The sequence below is a fragment of the Oncorhynchus clarkii genome, chromosome 10 (genome assembly GCF_045791955.1).
Source record: "Oncorhynchus clarkii lewisi isolate Uvic-CL-2024 chromosome 10, UVic_Ocla_1.0, whole genome shotgun sequence".
In the NCBI taxonomy this organism is placed as follows: Eukaryota; Metazoa; Chordata; class Actinopteri; order Salmoniformes; family Salmonidae; genus Oncorhynchus; species Oncorhynchus clarkii.
In genome coordinates, this window is record NC_092156.1 from 28,269,755 (window position 1) to 28,286,960 (window position 17,206).

General features: G+C 42.6%; 1 protein-coding gene across 2 annotated transcripts in view; it reads right to left on the minus strand.

Annotated features, from left to right (window-relative positions):
* Nucleotides 1–17,206, minus strand: part of LOC139418227 (delta-sarcoglycan-like) — a 105,877-nt gene that overhangs the window by 21,577 nt on the left and 67,094 nt on the right. The gene's annotated exons all lie outside the window — the stretch shown is intronic.

The window sequence follows — 17,206 nt, forward strand, 5'->3', positions numbered from 1 at the left end:
GCCAAATCAATGGACATAATCTCTAAAGCTACAGATCTATATGGGCCGCCATGGCCGCCACATCCCACAAGGTCTCACCTATGCCACAGAGTTAATTTAGGCTCTGAGCTACTGTAGTCCCACCCTATGCTATTGAATAACCTTTACATTGGGGTGCTGCTAGTGGATCGATGGCCTCACTAAATGTGTTACAAAGCACTTTGTGGCACGGCAGGGACTCCAAAACACCTCTAAAAGTTTAGCCTCTAAAAGTTATCCTATTCAAAAACGAATAAGGGGAGTATTTTCAATAACAGCGACAGGGTGATGGTTGGGTACCTGAATACTTGAGAATATTTACAGGGACGTTATTCCTTTAAGGATTTTCTTGAATTACAGCTCTCAGCTCTTCGATCGGAAAGCAGCAAGGGAAAATATACAAAAAGAAGTACTCCCTCAGCTATGTGGGACATTCGGAAAGTATTCAAACCCCTTGAATTTTTCCAGATTTTGTTATGTTACAGCCTTCTTCTAAAATTGATTAAGTTACACGTTTTCCTCATCAATAGACACACAATGACAAAGTGAAAACAGGTTTTAGAAAAGTTTGAAAATGTATAAGAACAATTATTTTGAATACTGTATTGACATAAGTATTCAGACCCTTTGTTATGAGAATCGAAATTGAGCTCAGGTGTATCTTGTTTTCATTGATCATGCTTGAAATGTTTCTACAACTTGATTGGAGTCAACCTGTGGTAATATAAGGTCCCACAGTTGAGAGTGCATGTCAGAGCAAAAACCAGGCCATGAGGTCGAAGGAATTGGGGAAGGGAAGGGTCTAGGGAAGGGTACCAAAACATTTCTGCAGCATTGAAAGTCCAAAAGAACACAGTGACCTCCATCATTCTTAAATGAAACAAGATTGGAACCACAAAGAGTCTTGGTCAGGGAGGTGGCCAAAAACCCAACGGTCACTCTTACAGGGCTCCAGAGTTCCTCTGTTGAGATGGGAGAACCTTCCAGAAGGACAACCATCTCTGCAGCACTCCACCAATCAGGCCTTTATGGTAGAGTATCCAGATGGAAGCCACTCTTCAGAAATGGGCACATAACAGACTGCTTTGAGTTTTCCAAAAGGCAACTAATGGACACAGACCATGAGAAACAAGATCCTCTGGTCAGAATAAACCAATATTGAACCCTTTGGTGTGAATGCCAAGTGTCACGTCTGGAGGAAACCTGGCACCATCCCTACGCTGAAGCATGGTGGTGGTGGCATCATGCTGTGGGGATGTTTTTCAGTGGCAGGGAATGGGAGACTAGTCAGGATCGAGGGAAAGATGAACAGAACAAACTACAGAGAGATACTTCATGAAAACCTGCTCCAGAGCGCTCAGGACCTCAGACTGGGGCAAAGTTTCACCTTCCAGCAGGACAACGACCCTGTGCACAAAGCAAAGACAATGCAAGAGTGGCTTCGGGACAAGTCTCTCAATGTCCTTCAGTGGCCCAGCCAGTGCCCGGACTTGAATCCGATCGAACATCTCTAGAGACACCTGAAAATAGCTGTGCAGGGATGCTCCCCATCCAACCTGATAGAGCTTGAGAGGATCTGCAGATCTGCAGAATGGGAAAAAGTCCCCAAATACACGTGTGCCACGCTTGTAGTGTCATACCCAAGAAGACTCGAGGCTGTAATCACTGCCAAAGTTTCTTCAACAAAGTAAAGGGTCTGAATACTGAATACTCATTATGGGGCATTGTGTGTAGATTGATGAGGGGAAAAAAGAGATACATTTTAGAACAAGGCTTTAACGTAACACAATGTGGAAAAAGTCAAGGGGTCTGAATTATTTTCTGAATGCACTGTAGATAACTTGATGGTCAATTCCAGGTGGAAGCGCTTCTGTTCTCCTGATGTAAATGTAAAGGCAACAGCACAGCAGCGTTGGTCTTTCTGTATGTATCCCAAAGGCCTCTTGGGCATATGTACAGTAGGCTTGGCAGGGGGTTTGTTTTACTCTGACAGCTCTGCTGCTAGGAGTCACACCTCTTCAGCTGAGATGAAGGGAATGGCTATAAGACTGTGTAACTGGACTTCTGGGCTGTAAAATTACCCAGAAAGTTTCTTCAAGCTATGTTTTTTTGTTTTTGCATTTTCTGTTTGTCTGGCTTCCCCTTTTAGGGGGACACATCTATTTGTCAAAAAGGTAATAATATAAACATTATTTGATAAAATGTTTTTGTAAGGAAGCAAACATTGAAACAGCAGACAGGTGTTGCAGGTAATGCAATGAGAGTTGCATGAAACAGATGAATATGAAAAGTATTATTAGTGAAGTCAATATGGAGATTGTATGGAATACAGTATACATTGTAATTGAATATTGTCAGATGAACTTTGTTTGAACTCCCACAGGGATGAGGGTCCATTAAGAGACACTAAACAGGAGACAGTACTCTATTGGACCATTCATGTGATGTTTTTATTGTCATGTAAACCAGATAGGTGCAGTGAAATGTGTTGTTTTCTGGGTCAGTCATAGTAGTACGACACCCCTGGAGCAAATTAGGGTTAAGGGCTTTACTCAAGGACACATCAACAGACTTTCACCTTATCAGCTCAGGTATTTGAACCAGTGACCTTTCAGTTACTGGCCCAATGCTCTAAGCACTAGGCTACCTGCAGCCAGTGGTGTAATTTATTTAAGTAAAAATATTTGAAAGTACTACTTAAGTAGATTTTAGGGGTATCTATACTTAACTTTACTATTTATATTTAAGACAACTTTTACTTCACTACATTCCTAAAGAGAATTATATACTTTTTACACCCTTCCACCCAAAAGTACTTGTTACATTTTGAATGCTTAGCAGGACAGAAAAAATGCCTAATTCACACAATTATCAAGAAAACATCCCTGGTCTTCCCTACTGCCCCTGATCTGGCAGACTCACTAAACACATGCTCCGTTTGTGAATGATGTCTGAGTGTTGGAGCATGCCCCTGGCTATATGTTGTGAATTTTTCTGAACCGTCTCAGTGCTTCTCATTCCAATAGGGCGCTTTCCCTTTAATTCCCAATTAAATAGCCAACATCAACTGTGCAAAAGTGGGGTTGTGATGGGTTCAACCCTAAGTTCCCGAGAAGCTTCTCTATTCCGTTTGTTTTGTAGCCTAATAGGGTTTACACAGGATCGGATCTACTCTTTGCGTCCGTGGACTACACCTCTCTGTTCTTCGTGGCCTTTGCTGGAGATCTGTTGGCGGATTGGATTGTCTGACTGACTACAACCTTTTTGTATACGGTATTTCATTTGTTTTGATGTGATGTATATTGTGATGATTTATGTAGTTAGTTGTAGTTGAGGACTTGATTTGAGTTGACTTGACTTGAGTTGATACGCTTTATAGCTGTGTGGTACAATAATTGTTATATTGATTGTATGATAATACTGGGTTTACGCTACACTGAATGAACTGACAAACATTGCTTGACAAAAGTCACTTGAGTTCCCTGAACTCCTTTACCGGGCTGGACTCTTTTTTAGGCCCGAGGTACAGGACATTTCTGGAGGAACCAGAACTCATTGTGATGTTATTATATATGTGTGTGTAATCATTGATGTTGCTAATACAACCCGCGCAAAAGAATATAGTTGTTTTTGAAGCTCTTTACAATGTTTTAAGGGTTTATGGAAATTGTATTTCCATCCTGACTTTTACATAAGTCCTTTGTATTGGTGTAGACGTGATGGACCAGTTGGGACTCATTCCCTCCCAAACCAAAAGGAGAAACCAATGTTTTCTCTGGGCACAACCTACCCGGCACCCCTATAAATAATAACCTCAAGTCAAAACCGTTACAACGTAAATAAGAAAATGATGTCGTCTGGTTTGCTTAATTTAAAGAACTTGAAATTATACTGTTAAAATCAAATCAAAATGTAATGGTCACATACACATGGTTAGCAGATGTTAATACGAGTGTTGCGAAGTGCTTGTGCTTTTAGTTCCGACCATGCAGTCATATCAAACAAGTAATCTAACAATTTCACAACAACTACCTTTATACACAAGTGTAAAGGAATGAATAAGAATATGTACACATATGGATGAGCGACGGCCGAACGACATAGGCAAGATGAAGTAGATGGTATAGAGTACAGTATATACATATGAGATGAGTAATGTAGGGTTTGTAAACATTATATAAAGTGGTATTGTTTAAAGTGACTAGTGATACATCTATTACATCCCATTTTTAATTATTAAAAAACGTAGTCAACAGGCAGTGGCTCGGGTGGTTGTTGTTTTTGATCTTTTTGGCCTTCCTGTGACATCAGGTGCTGTAGGTGTCCTGGAGGGCAGGTAGTTTGGCCCCGGTGATGCGTTGTGCAGACCTCACCACCCTCTGGAGAGCCTTACAATTGTGGGCGGAGCAGTTGCCGTACCAGGCTGTTTGTGAGTGTTTTTGGTGACAAGCCAAATTTCTTCAGCCTCCTGAGGTTGAAGAGGCGCTGTTGCGCCTTCTTCACCACGCTGTCTGTGTGGGTGGACCATTTTAGTTTGTCCGTGATGTGTTCGCCGAGGAATTTAAAACTTTCCACCTTCTCCACTACTGTCCTGTCGATGTGGATAAGGGAGTGCTCCCTCTGCTGTTTCCTGAAGTCCACGATCATCTCCTTTGTTTTGTTGACGTTGAGTGTGATGTTATTTTCCTGACACCACACTCCGAGGGCCCTCACCTTCTCCCTGTAGGCCGTCTTGTCGTTGTTGGTAATCAAGCCTACCACTGTAGTGTCGTTTGCAAACTTGATGATTAAGTTGGAGGCGTGCATGACCATGCAGTCATGGGTGAACAGGGAGTACTGGAGAGGGCTGAGAACGCACCCTTGTGGGGCCCCAGTGTTGAGGATCAGCAGGGTGGAGATGTTGCTTCCTAGGGTCTCAAGCTTAATTACGAGTTTGAAGGGTTCTATGGTGTTAAATGCTGATCGATGAACAGCATTTTTTACATAGGTATTCCTCTTGTCCAGATGGGTTAGGGCAATGTGCAGTGTGATTGCGAATGCGTCGTCTGTGGACCTATTGGGGCGGTAAGCAAATTGGAGTGGGTCTAGGGTGTCAGGTAGGGTGGAGGTGATATGATCCTTGACTAGTTTCTCAATGCACTTCATGATGACGGAAGTCAGCCTGACCAGAATACCGCTGTGTCTGCCTCTTCTGCAGCGACATTGTTTTGGGTCGCCTACTGGGATCTGATCCATTATCCTGGGTGGTGCTACAAACAGAGGATCCACTTTTGGAAAGTCGTATTACTTGCCGTAATGTTGGTAAGTTGACGTTGCTCTTATAGCCAATAGTTCTTCCCGGCTGTATGTAATAACACTTAACATTTCCTGGGGTAACGGTGTAAGAAATAATACATGAAAAAACTAAATTCTGCATAGTTTCCTAAGAATGCAAACCTTTTGATACCTAAGTATATTTTAGCAATTACATGTACTTTTGATGCTTACAGTACGTACATTTAAAAAAAAATACTTTTAGACTGTTACTCAAGTATTTTACAGGGTGACTTTCACTTTTACTTGAGTACTTTTCTATTAAGGTATCTTTACTTTTACTCAAGTATGACAATTGGGTACTTTTCCACCAATGCTTGCAACCCATATGCATCAACTGTCTCTAGTGGCAGTTATACACTGTAGGCTGTTGTATATGTACATGTATTTACCAACAGACTACTGAGACTATGACAGATAAGAGACATATCACAATCCCCAAACCCCAAAAGCCTGTCACAAGTCACCCAACGACACAGACCAGAAAAAAAACATGCATAGTTCTACACTGTAACAAGGAGCTCTTCGTATAAATAACCAGGCCTCACAGTCAAGACATTACCTTTTGCTCAGATGGTATGGAAAAGAGTCATGATGCAGCTTTTATGAGGATTTTTTTATTTTTTTTTATTAAACTAGGCAAGTCAGTTATTAAGAACAAATTATTATTTACAATGACGGCCTAGGAACAGTGGGTTAACTGCCTTATTCAGGGGCAGAATGACAGATTTTTACCTGGTCAGCTCAGGGACTCGATTTCGCAACCTTTTGGTTACTGGCCCAACTCTTTAACCACTAGGCTGTCTGCCGATTATCATAGTATGGAGAGAAAGATGGCCAGTATAGAGTGCCAGCTTATTGGTCAAAATGAACAATTTGGACTGTTTTTATTTAACAATGCTGAAAGAGAACTCAGCCCCCTGCCTGAAAGAGAAGACCATTCAAACTTGCCACCCATATCCATGAAAAGCAATAGAGGCTGTCCATATGTAATGCCAGTTTTCACAGAGTACATGGGTGTGTGATGAGCTGTCAAGACAGCAGTATTTCAGAATACCATAGTGTCAAAGCAACATTTTGAAATATCATTATTTGAGGGGCCTCTTTTGCCATAAACTCACACAAACTCACACATAAGTACCGTCTCTTCAAGCTCGTTTCGTTATATGAATTCATACAGTCTGAGGGACATAACCCAGAATGGTTTGGCTTAATGCATAACACAGTATTAAGGTGAAGAGTAAAAACCCAGAAAATCTGTTCTAAATTACCAGTGCAGTATATCAGAGAACACAACATCAGTTCCTCATTCTGTCACTGCAGAGCCCAGTCAGTCTTCTCTCAAACACTGCTACCACCCCGCTAGCCACAGTCCATAGACAAGTTGATAGATTCTAATTAGAGCCCATTAGAGAGAAAGTAATAAAGTTACTCAGTGTTGACAGACTGCAGCTGTAGTCAGATCTAGACCAGGAAACAGAAAAAACAACCATTCATTGTGTAGAGAATTATTGTACCATCTAAACCGCTGTGAAATATACACTGCTCAAAAAAATAAAGGGAACACTTAAACAACACAATGTAACTCCAAGTCAATCACACTTCTGTGAAATCAAACTGTCCACTTAGGAAGCAACACTGATTGACAATACATTTCACATGTTGTTGTGCAAATGGAATAGACAACAGGTGGAAATTATAGGCATTTAGCAAGACACCCCCAATAAAAGGAGTGGTTCTGCAGGTGGGGACCACAGACCACTTCTCAGTTCCTATGCTTCCTGGCTGATGTTTTGGTCACTTTTGAATGCTGGCGGTGCTTCCACTCTAGTGGTAGCATGAGACGGAGTCTACAACCCACACAAGTGGCTCAGGTAGTGCAGCTCATCCAGGATGGCACATCAATGCGAGATGTGGCAAGAAAGTTTGCTGTGTCTGTCAGCGTAGTGTCCAGAGCATGGAGGCGCTACCAGGAGACAGGCCAGTACATCAGGAGACGCGGAGGAGGCCGTAGGAGGGCAACAACCCAGCAGCAGGACCGCTACCTCCGCCTTTGTGCAAGGAGGAGCAGGAGGAGCACTGCCAGAGCCCTGCAAAATGACCTCCAGCAGGCCACAAATGTGCATGTGTCTGCTCAAACGGTCAGAAACAGACTCCATGAGGGTGGTATGAGGGCCCGACATCCACAGGTGGGGGTTGTGCTTACAGCCCAACACCGTGCAGGACGTTTGGCATTTTCCAGAGAACACCAAGATTAGCAAATTCGCCACTGGCGCCATGCGCTCTTCACAGATGAAAGCAGGTTCACACTGAGCACATGTTACAGTCTGGAGACGCCATGGAGAACGTTCTGCTGCCTGCAACATCCTCCAGCATGACCGGTATGGTGGTGGGTCAGTCATGGTGTGGGTGGGAGTTCTTTGGGGGGCCACACAGCCCTCCATGTGCTCGCCAGAGGTAGCCTGACTGCCATTAGGTACCGAGATGAGATCCTCATCTGTGTTATTTTAGTGTTCCCTTTATTTTTTGAGCAGTGTATTATCGATTATATATTTTTAAAACAACCTGAGGATTGATTCAAAAAAATGTGTGACATGTTTCTGTGGACATTACGGATACTATTTGGAATTTTCGTCTGCGATGTCGTGACCTCTCGAGCCTGTGGATTTCTGAACATAACGCGCCAAACAAATGGAGGTATTTTGGATATAAAAATAATCTTTATGGAACAAAAGGAACATTTTATTGTGTAACTGGGAGTCTCGTGAGTGCAAACATCTGAAGATCATCAAAGGTAAGCGATTTAATCTCTTGCTTTTCTGACTTTCGTGACCAATCTACTTGGCTGCTAGTGTTTGTAATATTTTGTCTACTGATAGAGGTGTTCTTACATAAACGCATGGATAGCTTTCGCCGAAAAGCTGTATTGAAATCTGACACGCCAGGTGGATTAACAACAAGCTAAACTGTGTTTTGCTATATTGCACTAAAAATTAAATATTTAATTCGAATTTGGCGCACTGCAATTCAGCGGGTGTTGATGAAAATGATCCCGCTAAAGGGATGGGTGCGTCAAGGAGTTAACACTTTTTGGTTACTACATGATTCCATATCTGTTATGTGATAGTGTTGATGTCTTCACTATTATTCTACAATGTAGAAAATAATAAAAAATAAAGAAGTACCCTTGAATTATTAGGTGTTTCCAAACTTTTGGCTGGTACTGTATGTCTGGATCAACAACATCACCTCTCACTGGGAGGTCTGGTCCACACCGACTGTGCTATATAACCTATTTAGAAACAAGCCTCTGTCTTTGTCGTCCTTTGCCCATACACTCTTCTTCATCACCTCCCTCCATCCCACCACCAGTTGCTATAGTAGCTATTAAGTGAATGTTTATGAGGCCTCCAAACACTAGTGCTATATCCTGCTGCATGCTTCATAAAGCGCTGATTGATCAGCAGGAGACTAGCGGACCAGGGGAGTTGGAGGAGACGTAATGGAAGCACATTGACAAAATAATTTCAGGGGGGACAATAAAACAAAATGGCTTTATCGATATTTCACTCAATCTGTTTATGGATGTTTATGGCCAGTGCATTACAGGATGTCACCGGGAGAGTCGGCCCAGTCCGGTTCCCAATGGAGAGTTTAGTGAGAGAGCAAGTGTGTGTCTGTTTGTGCAAACATTTGTGCGCATGTGTGTGCCTATGTATGAAAGTCGACTAAAGTTCACAAGGTGATGTGTAAATGAAAGTTAGAAGATATTGATCAAGTGGTTCCCATAGGCAGGCTATTGATTCAAGGCCATGCATACTACAACTAAGCTCTGATTGTACTGCAGTGGTTAAGAAAGGAGGGAAAATAACAGTTACCGTTCGATCATAGGCAGCACTGTCTCCTATGTTGAACCCCATTCTGTTACCAGATATATATACACACACACACAGTGGGGAGAACAAGTATTTGATACACTGCCGATTTTGCAGGTTTTCCTTCTTACAAAGCATGTAGAGGTCTGTAATTCTTATCATAGGTACACTTCAACTGTGAGAGACGGAATCTAAAACAAAAATCCAGAAAATCACATTGTATGATTTTTAAGTAATTAATTTGCATTTTATTGCATGACATAAGTATTTGCTCACCTACCAACCAGTAAGAATTCCGGCTCTCACAGACCTGTTAGTTTTTTTTTAAAGAATCCCTCCTGTTCTCCACTCATTACCTGTATTAACTGCACCTGTTTGAACTCGTTGACACCTGTCCACACACTCAATCAAACAGACTCCAACGTCTCCACAATGGCCAAGACCAGAGAGCTGTGTAAGGACATCAGGGATAAAATTGTAGACCTGCACAAGGCTGGGATGGGCTACAGGACAATAGGCAAGCAGCTTGGTGAGAAGACAACAACTGTTGGCGCAATTATTAGAAAATGGAAGAAGTTCAAGATGACGGTCAATTACCCTCGGTCTGGGGCTCCATGCAAGATCTCACCTCGAAGGGCATCAATGGTCATGAGGAAGGTGAGGGATCAGCCCAGAACTACACGGCAGGACATTGTCAATGACCTGAAGAGAGCTGGGACCACAATCTCAAAGAAAACCATTAGTAACACACTACGCCGTCATGGAAAATAATCCTGCAGCGCACGCAAGGTCCCCCTGCTCAAGCCAGCACATGTCCAGGCCCGTCTGAAGTTTGCCAATGACCATCTGGATGATCCAGAGGAGGAATGGGAGAAGGTCATGTGGTCTGATGAGATAAAAATAGAGTTTTTTGGTCTAAACTCCACTCGCCGTGTTTGGAGGAAGAAGAAGGACGAGTACAACCCCAAGAACACCATCCCAAACGTGAAGCATGGAGGTGGAAACATCATTCTTTGGGGATGCTTTTCTGCAAAGGGGACAGGACGACTGCACCGTATTGAGGGGAGGATGGATGGGCCATGTATCGCGAGATCTTGGCCAACAACCTCCTTCCCTCAGTAAGAGCATTGAAGATGGGTCGTGGCTGTGTCTTCCAGCATGACAACGACCCGAAACACACAGCCAGGGCAACTAAGGAGTGGCTCCGTAAGAAGCATCCCAAGGTTCTGGAGTGCTCTAGCCAGTCTCCAGACCTGAACCCAATAGAAAATCTTTGGAGGGAGCTGAAAGTCTGTATTGCCCAGCGACAGCCCCAAAACCTGAAGGATCTGTAGAAGGTCTGTATGGATGAGTGGAACAAAATCCCTGCTGCATTGTGTGCAAACCTGGTAAAGAACTACAGGAAACGTATTACCTTTATAATTGCAAACAAAGGTTTCTGTACCAAATATTAAGTTCTGCTTTTCTGATGTATCAAATACTTATGTCATAAAATAAAATGCAAATTAATTACTTAAAAATCATACAATGTGATTTTCTGGATTTTTGTTTTAGATTCCGTCTCTCACAGTTGAAGTGTACCTATGATAAGAATTACAGACTTCTACATGCTTTGTACGTAGGAAAACCTGCAAAATTGGCAGCGTATCTGTTAAGGGATTTTTTATCAATAATGACTAATTATGTATACATTTCAATCAGGACTGACTAATCAGAATACTATTATGTTACTGTATATGTACTCATCAGCATACTATTATGTTACTGTATATGTATGAATTTTCTTTTTAATCCTAGTACTGAATATAATGTGTGTAAATATAATCAAGAATTAGAACAATGACTGTCTGTTCCTTGGTAGAAATGAATGAACTATATCTTCAGACTGGCTAGAATGCTTATCTACACAGGAAGACCTTGGCTCAGTCATAAATCATATTACATTGTTAGGGAGACGATGTGGGAAGGCTTGAGATACTGAATTAGTACCAGGGTGGGAGAAGAGACGGGACAGTTCGAAAAATAATGACATCATTTTCAGTTTATAACCTGTGGTAAACTGTATCGTGTTCAGCACTCTCGTGAATAAAAGCTGCTATTTGACTTTAAGACTGGGCTCTGTCCATTTTTATAAAATAAGGGTCATACAAATCCTTATGAATTGACAGTGTTTAATTTTAATTGGGTGTTAAAACATAGAGGAATTAAATTCCTGCAACAGTATCAAATACTTGTTCTCCACACTGTATATCTAGATATGGGGAATATTAAACGTTCAGTATTACAGTGCCCATATTAGGACTGCATCACGTTATCTTGCTCTCTAAATAAGGGTGTGAAAGTGAAGACACACAGTGAGGTATGCCTTAAATCTGCAATATGTAACTCTATGTAAATTCATATAGAAATGTGCGTTATAGATCTGTCATTCTCATTGAAAGCAAGTTTAAGAAGCAATAGATCTGTTTTTATATGTGCTTTTTTTATGCTTCCCGTTCTTAAGTTTAGTTTTTGCATATTTTACTTTCAGTTTTGTACACCAGCTTCAAACAGCTGAAAATACTATATTTTTGGTTATGGAAAATATACTGCTCAAAAAAATAAAGGGAACACTAAAATAACACATCCAAGATCTGAATGAATGAAATATTCTTATGAAATACTTTTTTCTTTACATAGTTGAATGTGCTGACAACAAAATCATACAAAAATTATCAATGGAAATCAAATTTATCAACCCATGGAGGTCTGGATTTGGAGTCACACTCAAAATTGAAGTGGAAAACCACACTACAGGCTGATCCAACTTTAATGTAATGTCCTTAAAACAAGTCAAAATGAGGCTCAGTAGTGTGTGTGGCCTCCACGTGCCTGTATGACCTCCCTACAACGCCTGGGCATGCTCCTGATGAGGTGGCGGATGGTCTCCTGAGGGATCTCCTCCCAGACCTGGACTAAAGCATCCGCCAACTCCTGCCCCTAAAGAAATGCCACCACACACCATGACTGACCCACGCCAAACCGGTCATGCTGGAGGATGTTGCAGGCAGCAGAACGTTCTCCACGGCTTCTCCAGACTGTCACGTCTGTCACATGTACTCAGTGTGAACCTGCTTTAATTTGTGAAGGGCACAGGGCGCCAGTGGCGAATTTGTCAATCTTGGTGTTCTCTGGCAAATGCCAAACGTCCTGCACGGTGTTGGGCTGTAAGCACAACCCCCACCTGTGGACGTCGGGCCCTCATTCCACCCTCATGGAGTCTGTTTCTGACCATTTGAGCAGACACATGCACATTTGTGGCCTGCTGGAGGTCATTTTGCAGGGCTCTGGCAGTGCTCCTCCTGCTCCTCCTTGCACAAAGGCAGAGGTAGCGGTCCTGCTGCTGGGTTGTTGCCCTCCTACGGCCTCCTCCACGTCTCCTGATGTACTGGCCTGTCTCCTGGTAGCGCCTCCATGCTCTGGACACTACGCTGACAGACACAGCAAACCTTCTTGCCACATCTCGCATTGATGTGCATTCTGGATGAGCTGCACTACCTGAGCCACTTGTGTGGGTTGTAGACTCCGTCTCATGCTACCACTAGAGTGGAAGCACCGCCAGCATTCAAAAGTGGCCAAAACATCAGCCAGGAAGCATAGGAACTGAGAAGTGGTCTGTGGTCCCCACCTGCAGAACCACTCCTTTTATTGGGGGTGTCTTGCTAAATGCCTATAATTTCCACCTGTTGTCTATTCCATTTGCACAACAGCATGTGACATTTATTGTCAATCAGTGTTGCTTCCTAAGTGGACAGTTTGATTTCACAGAAGTGTGATTGACTTGGAGTTACATTGTGTTGTTTAAGTGTTCCCTTTATTTTTTTGAGCAGTGTATATCAACCGGGACTGTCGCTTTTTCAATAGGAGAGGGAGAGACAATGGCTGCCCCACTCTGTTGCGCAAGCAAAACTCTGCGAACACCCAGCTATCCACTGACGCAATGTTATCTTTCTCGCTAATTTTTCAAAATAAAAGCCTGAAACTATGTCTAAAGGCTGACACCTTGAGGAAGCCATAGGAGAAGGAATCTGGTTGATATCCCTTTAAATGGAGGCAAGGCATCCAATGGAACTGAGAGCTTTCAGGAAAAACAGCACTTCCTGGTTTTATTTTCCTCAGGTTTTCGCGTGCAATATCAGTTCCGTTATACTCACAGACAATATTTTGACAGTTTTGGAAACTTTAGAGTGTTTTCTATCCTAATCTGACAATGATATACATATTCTAGTTTCTGGGCCTGAAAAATAGGCCGTTTCAAATGGGTACTTTTTTTTGCCAAAAATGAAAATCCTACACTCAAGAAGTTAAACTTTCAGGATAAGGTAAGACCCAGATGCAGACCATGTCGAAGTAACAATGTTCATAACAGCAACAGGGGCAAAGGTACAGGACGGCAGGCAGGCTCAGGGTCAGGGGCAGGCACAGTGGTCAGGCGGGCGGGCTCAGGATCAGGACAGGCAAGGGTCAAAACCAGGAGGATGAGAAAAGAGAGACTGGGGAAAAAGCAGGAGCTGATACAAAAACGCTGGTTGACTTGACAAACAAGACAGACTGGCAACAGACAAACAGAGAACACCGGTATAAATACACAGGGGATAATGGAGAAGAAGGGCAACACCTGGAGGGGGTGGGGGCAATCAAAAAGATAGGTGAAACAAATCAGGGTGTGACATAAACAAATAAATATATTTTATATTTGAAATTCTTCAAAATAGCCACCCTTTGCCTTGATGACAGCGTTGCACATTCTTGGCATTCTCTCAACCAGTCGATTGGAATGCATTTCAATCAACAGGTGTGCCTTGTTCAAAGTTAATTTGTGGAATTTATTTCCTTCTTAATGCGTTTGAGCCAATCAGTTGTGTTGTGACAAGGTAGGGGTTGTATACAGAAGATAGCCCTATTTGGTAAAATACCAATACCAACTCAAATAAGTAAAGAGAAATGACAGTCATCAATACTTTAAGACATGGAGGTCAGTCAATGCGGAACATTTTGCAAATGAGCAGTTGCAAAGACCATCAAGAGCTATGATGTATCTGGCTCTCATGAGGACCGCCACAGGAAAGGAAGACCCAGAGTTAACTCTGCTGCAGAGGATAAGTTCATTCAAGTTACCAGCTTCAGAATTTGCAGCCCAAATAAAAACAGATACATCTCAACATCAACAGTTCAGAGGACAGAAACCACTACTAAAGGACATCAATAATAAGAAGAGACTTGCTTGGGCCAAGAAACACAAGCAAATTTTAGACCAAAGTTGATATTTTTGGTTCCAACCGCCATGTCATTGTGAGACACTGAGTAGGTGAACGTATGATCTCCGCATGTGTGGTTCCCACTGTGAAGCATGGAGGAGGAGGTGTGATGGTGTGGGGGTGCTTTTCTGGTGACACTGTCTGTGATTTATTTAGAATTCAAGGTGCACTTAAACCAGCATGGCTACCACAGCATTCTGCAGCAATATGCCATCCCATCTGGTTTGAGCTTAGTGGGACTATCATTTGTTTTTCAACAGGACAATGACCCAAAACACACCTCCAGACTGTAAGGGCTATTTGACCAAGAAGGAGAGTGAGGGAGTGCTGCATCAGATGACCTGGCCTCCACAATCACCTGACCTCAACCCAATTGAGATGGTTTGGGAGGAGTTAGACTGCAGAGTGAAGGAAAAGCAGCCAACAAATGCTCAGCATATGTGGGAACTCCTTCAAAACACTTGAAAAAGCATTCCAGATGAAGCTGGTTGAGAGAATGCCAAGAGTGATCAAAGCTGTCACCAAGGCAAAGGGTGGCTACTTTGAAAAATGTCAAATTTGTTTTACACTTTTTGGTTTTGGTTACTACATGATTCCATATGTGTTATTTCATGGTCTTCACTATTATTCTAAAATGTAGAAAATAGTAAAATAAAGAAACCCCTTGAATGAATAGGTGTGTCCAAACTTTTGACTGTTACAGTATCCGTACGCATTACGGCTGCACACACATATTACAGTACATGGGTCTTCTTGCAGGATCTAACTGGGATAGCACGGCTGCTGAGCTGATATCTGGAGGTCCTGCTGTATTTACACTAGAATGTTCAAAGGCATTCCTTATACGATAGAAGACCTGTATCTAAACATGGGATCGAGCAATGTTTAAATTGCCTTTAGCTATCGGGATTGCATAGATGTGTATCAGAAAAAATGTAAAAGCTGATTGACAAAGTGTTAAGAGACAGTGTAATATGTAATGTAGACCAAATTGTACATGAAGTATACAATTCTAATGAGAGGGATATTACTCTGGGAGCTAAACAGAGTCTCCCTCACACTACCCTGAGGTGGCTGCTACCGAACAACAACACACCAGCTATTTGTCTCCAATTAATGGAAGCGTCATTGTAGCATCTTTAAATAGGATTCCAGCCACAGTACTCCAGAAGAGAACTCCAGGTGGCCGAATGCAGTAAATGCAGTAAAATTGGAACTATCTATCTGCCTTGGGTGCAGTGCCAATTAGCAGCTGAATTGCATACATTTTTATCCAAAGACCCGGTGGACCTTTTATAGTGAAAGTGGCTATTGCTCCTGGAACAAAAGTGTACTTGAGTGTTGGGGAGAAGGAGGTTTTTGGACGTGATGTACAGTTGAAGAGTGCTCCAGGGATCCTCAGTGGTACAGTAGACTGTAGATTATAATGAAATGCATTTTGCATCAGCCTCCTCTTGCAATAGGTCAGAGAGGAGTGGGATGGGTGCATTAGTGGCAGGGGTGTGGAGGACAAGAGTGTACACTGCATCGATAACAAGGCTCAACAGGGACTGAGGAGTATACATTAAACAGTGGGACATAGTTTGTAAAAGCAAGAAGTCAAGTATTTCTAAGTACACTAACGCAAATTATGTGAAATATATGTCTAATACACCAGAACATATTTAGTTTGTAGCTGATTACTTTGAATTCACAATTGCAAGTAAATGTAGGCCCATAGGTTATCTACATGTATTTTCACTATGCATGTCTCCTTCCATTTTTCTATGTACTTATACTGTACCCTTTGAACTACTCTACTATCATCTGGTCGTCCGGTTTATAGGTACAAACTGCAGTGATCACACCTGGAGCAGGCGCCCGGTACAGGTAGAGGGGACGGGTTAGCAGAACAGTGTGGCGCCGATAGCATCGTCCTCTGCTACCAGGCCATTTGTCACCCCAGCAACATGGAGCCATACATGGAGCTGTGGAACTCATAACTGTGCTGTGTGGATAAACAAGCTCACTCTGGAACAGTGTGATCACACTATTGAGTGTATGTTTGTACGTGTCGAGAGGGTTTGCGGGTGTGTGTGTAGTGGGCTGTGGATGTATGTGTGTGGTTTGGTGTGTGTGTGTGTGTGTGTGTCCTTGACCAGACCTTCGGAGGACTGTTACCCAGAAATAATTTGATATTGAGATAAAAACGGCTGCGTTGGACCTTTTAAAGATACTCAGCTGCAGGCTTACATTTTAGACCGTTACCAGAGCCATCCATGTTCACAGATACCATTAGTTATTATGGATCAGTGGTGGATGCAGTTGGATAATATTGCTATTGGAGACAAGGTGTACACCTAGAGCATCCTCCCTCTCACATAGCCTTGACAGGGATTATATATCCGAAAGATGAAAAGAAACACATTATCCGTCTGTAATGCAGGTCTTAGGGTGTCAGTGACAGAAACAAGACTTGAAAGGCAAACAATGTTGCCATGATTTTGCAAATGGCTCTGCCGGGTGCGCAGCGCTGTAAAACCCCAGGACTGTGCTGACTCCATGGTTACAATCTAATCTAGCTTTGTGACCAGACCAGTGGCGGGCTAGATTTATGTGGACTGTGAAACCAAGCCCTAGGAAGAGGCTCAGGTAAAGCAGGTGGATATAACTCACTGGCTTTTAGAGATTCTTTATCATCTACTTAGCATGGTCACCTGACAG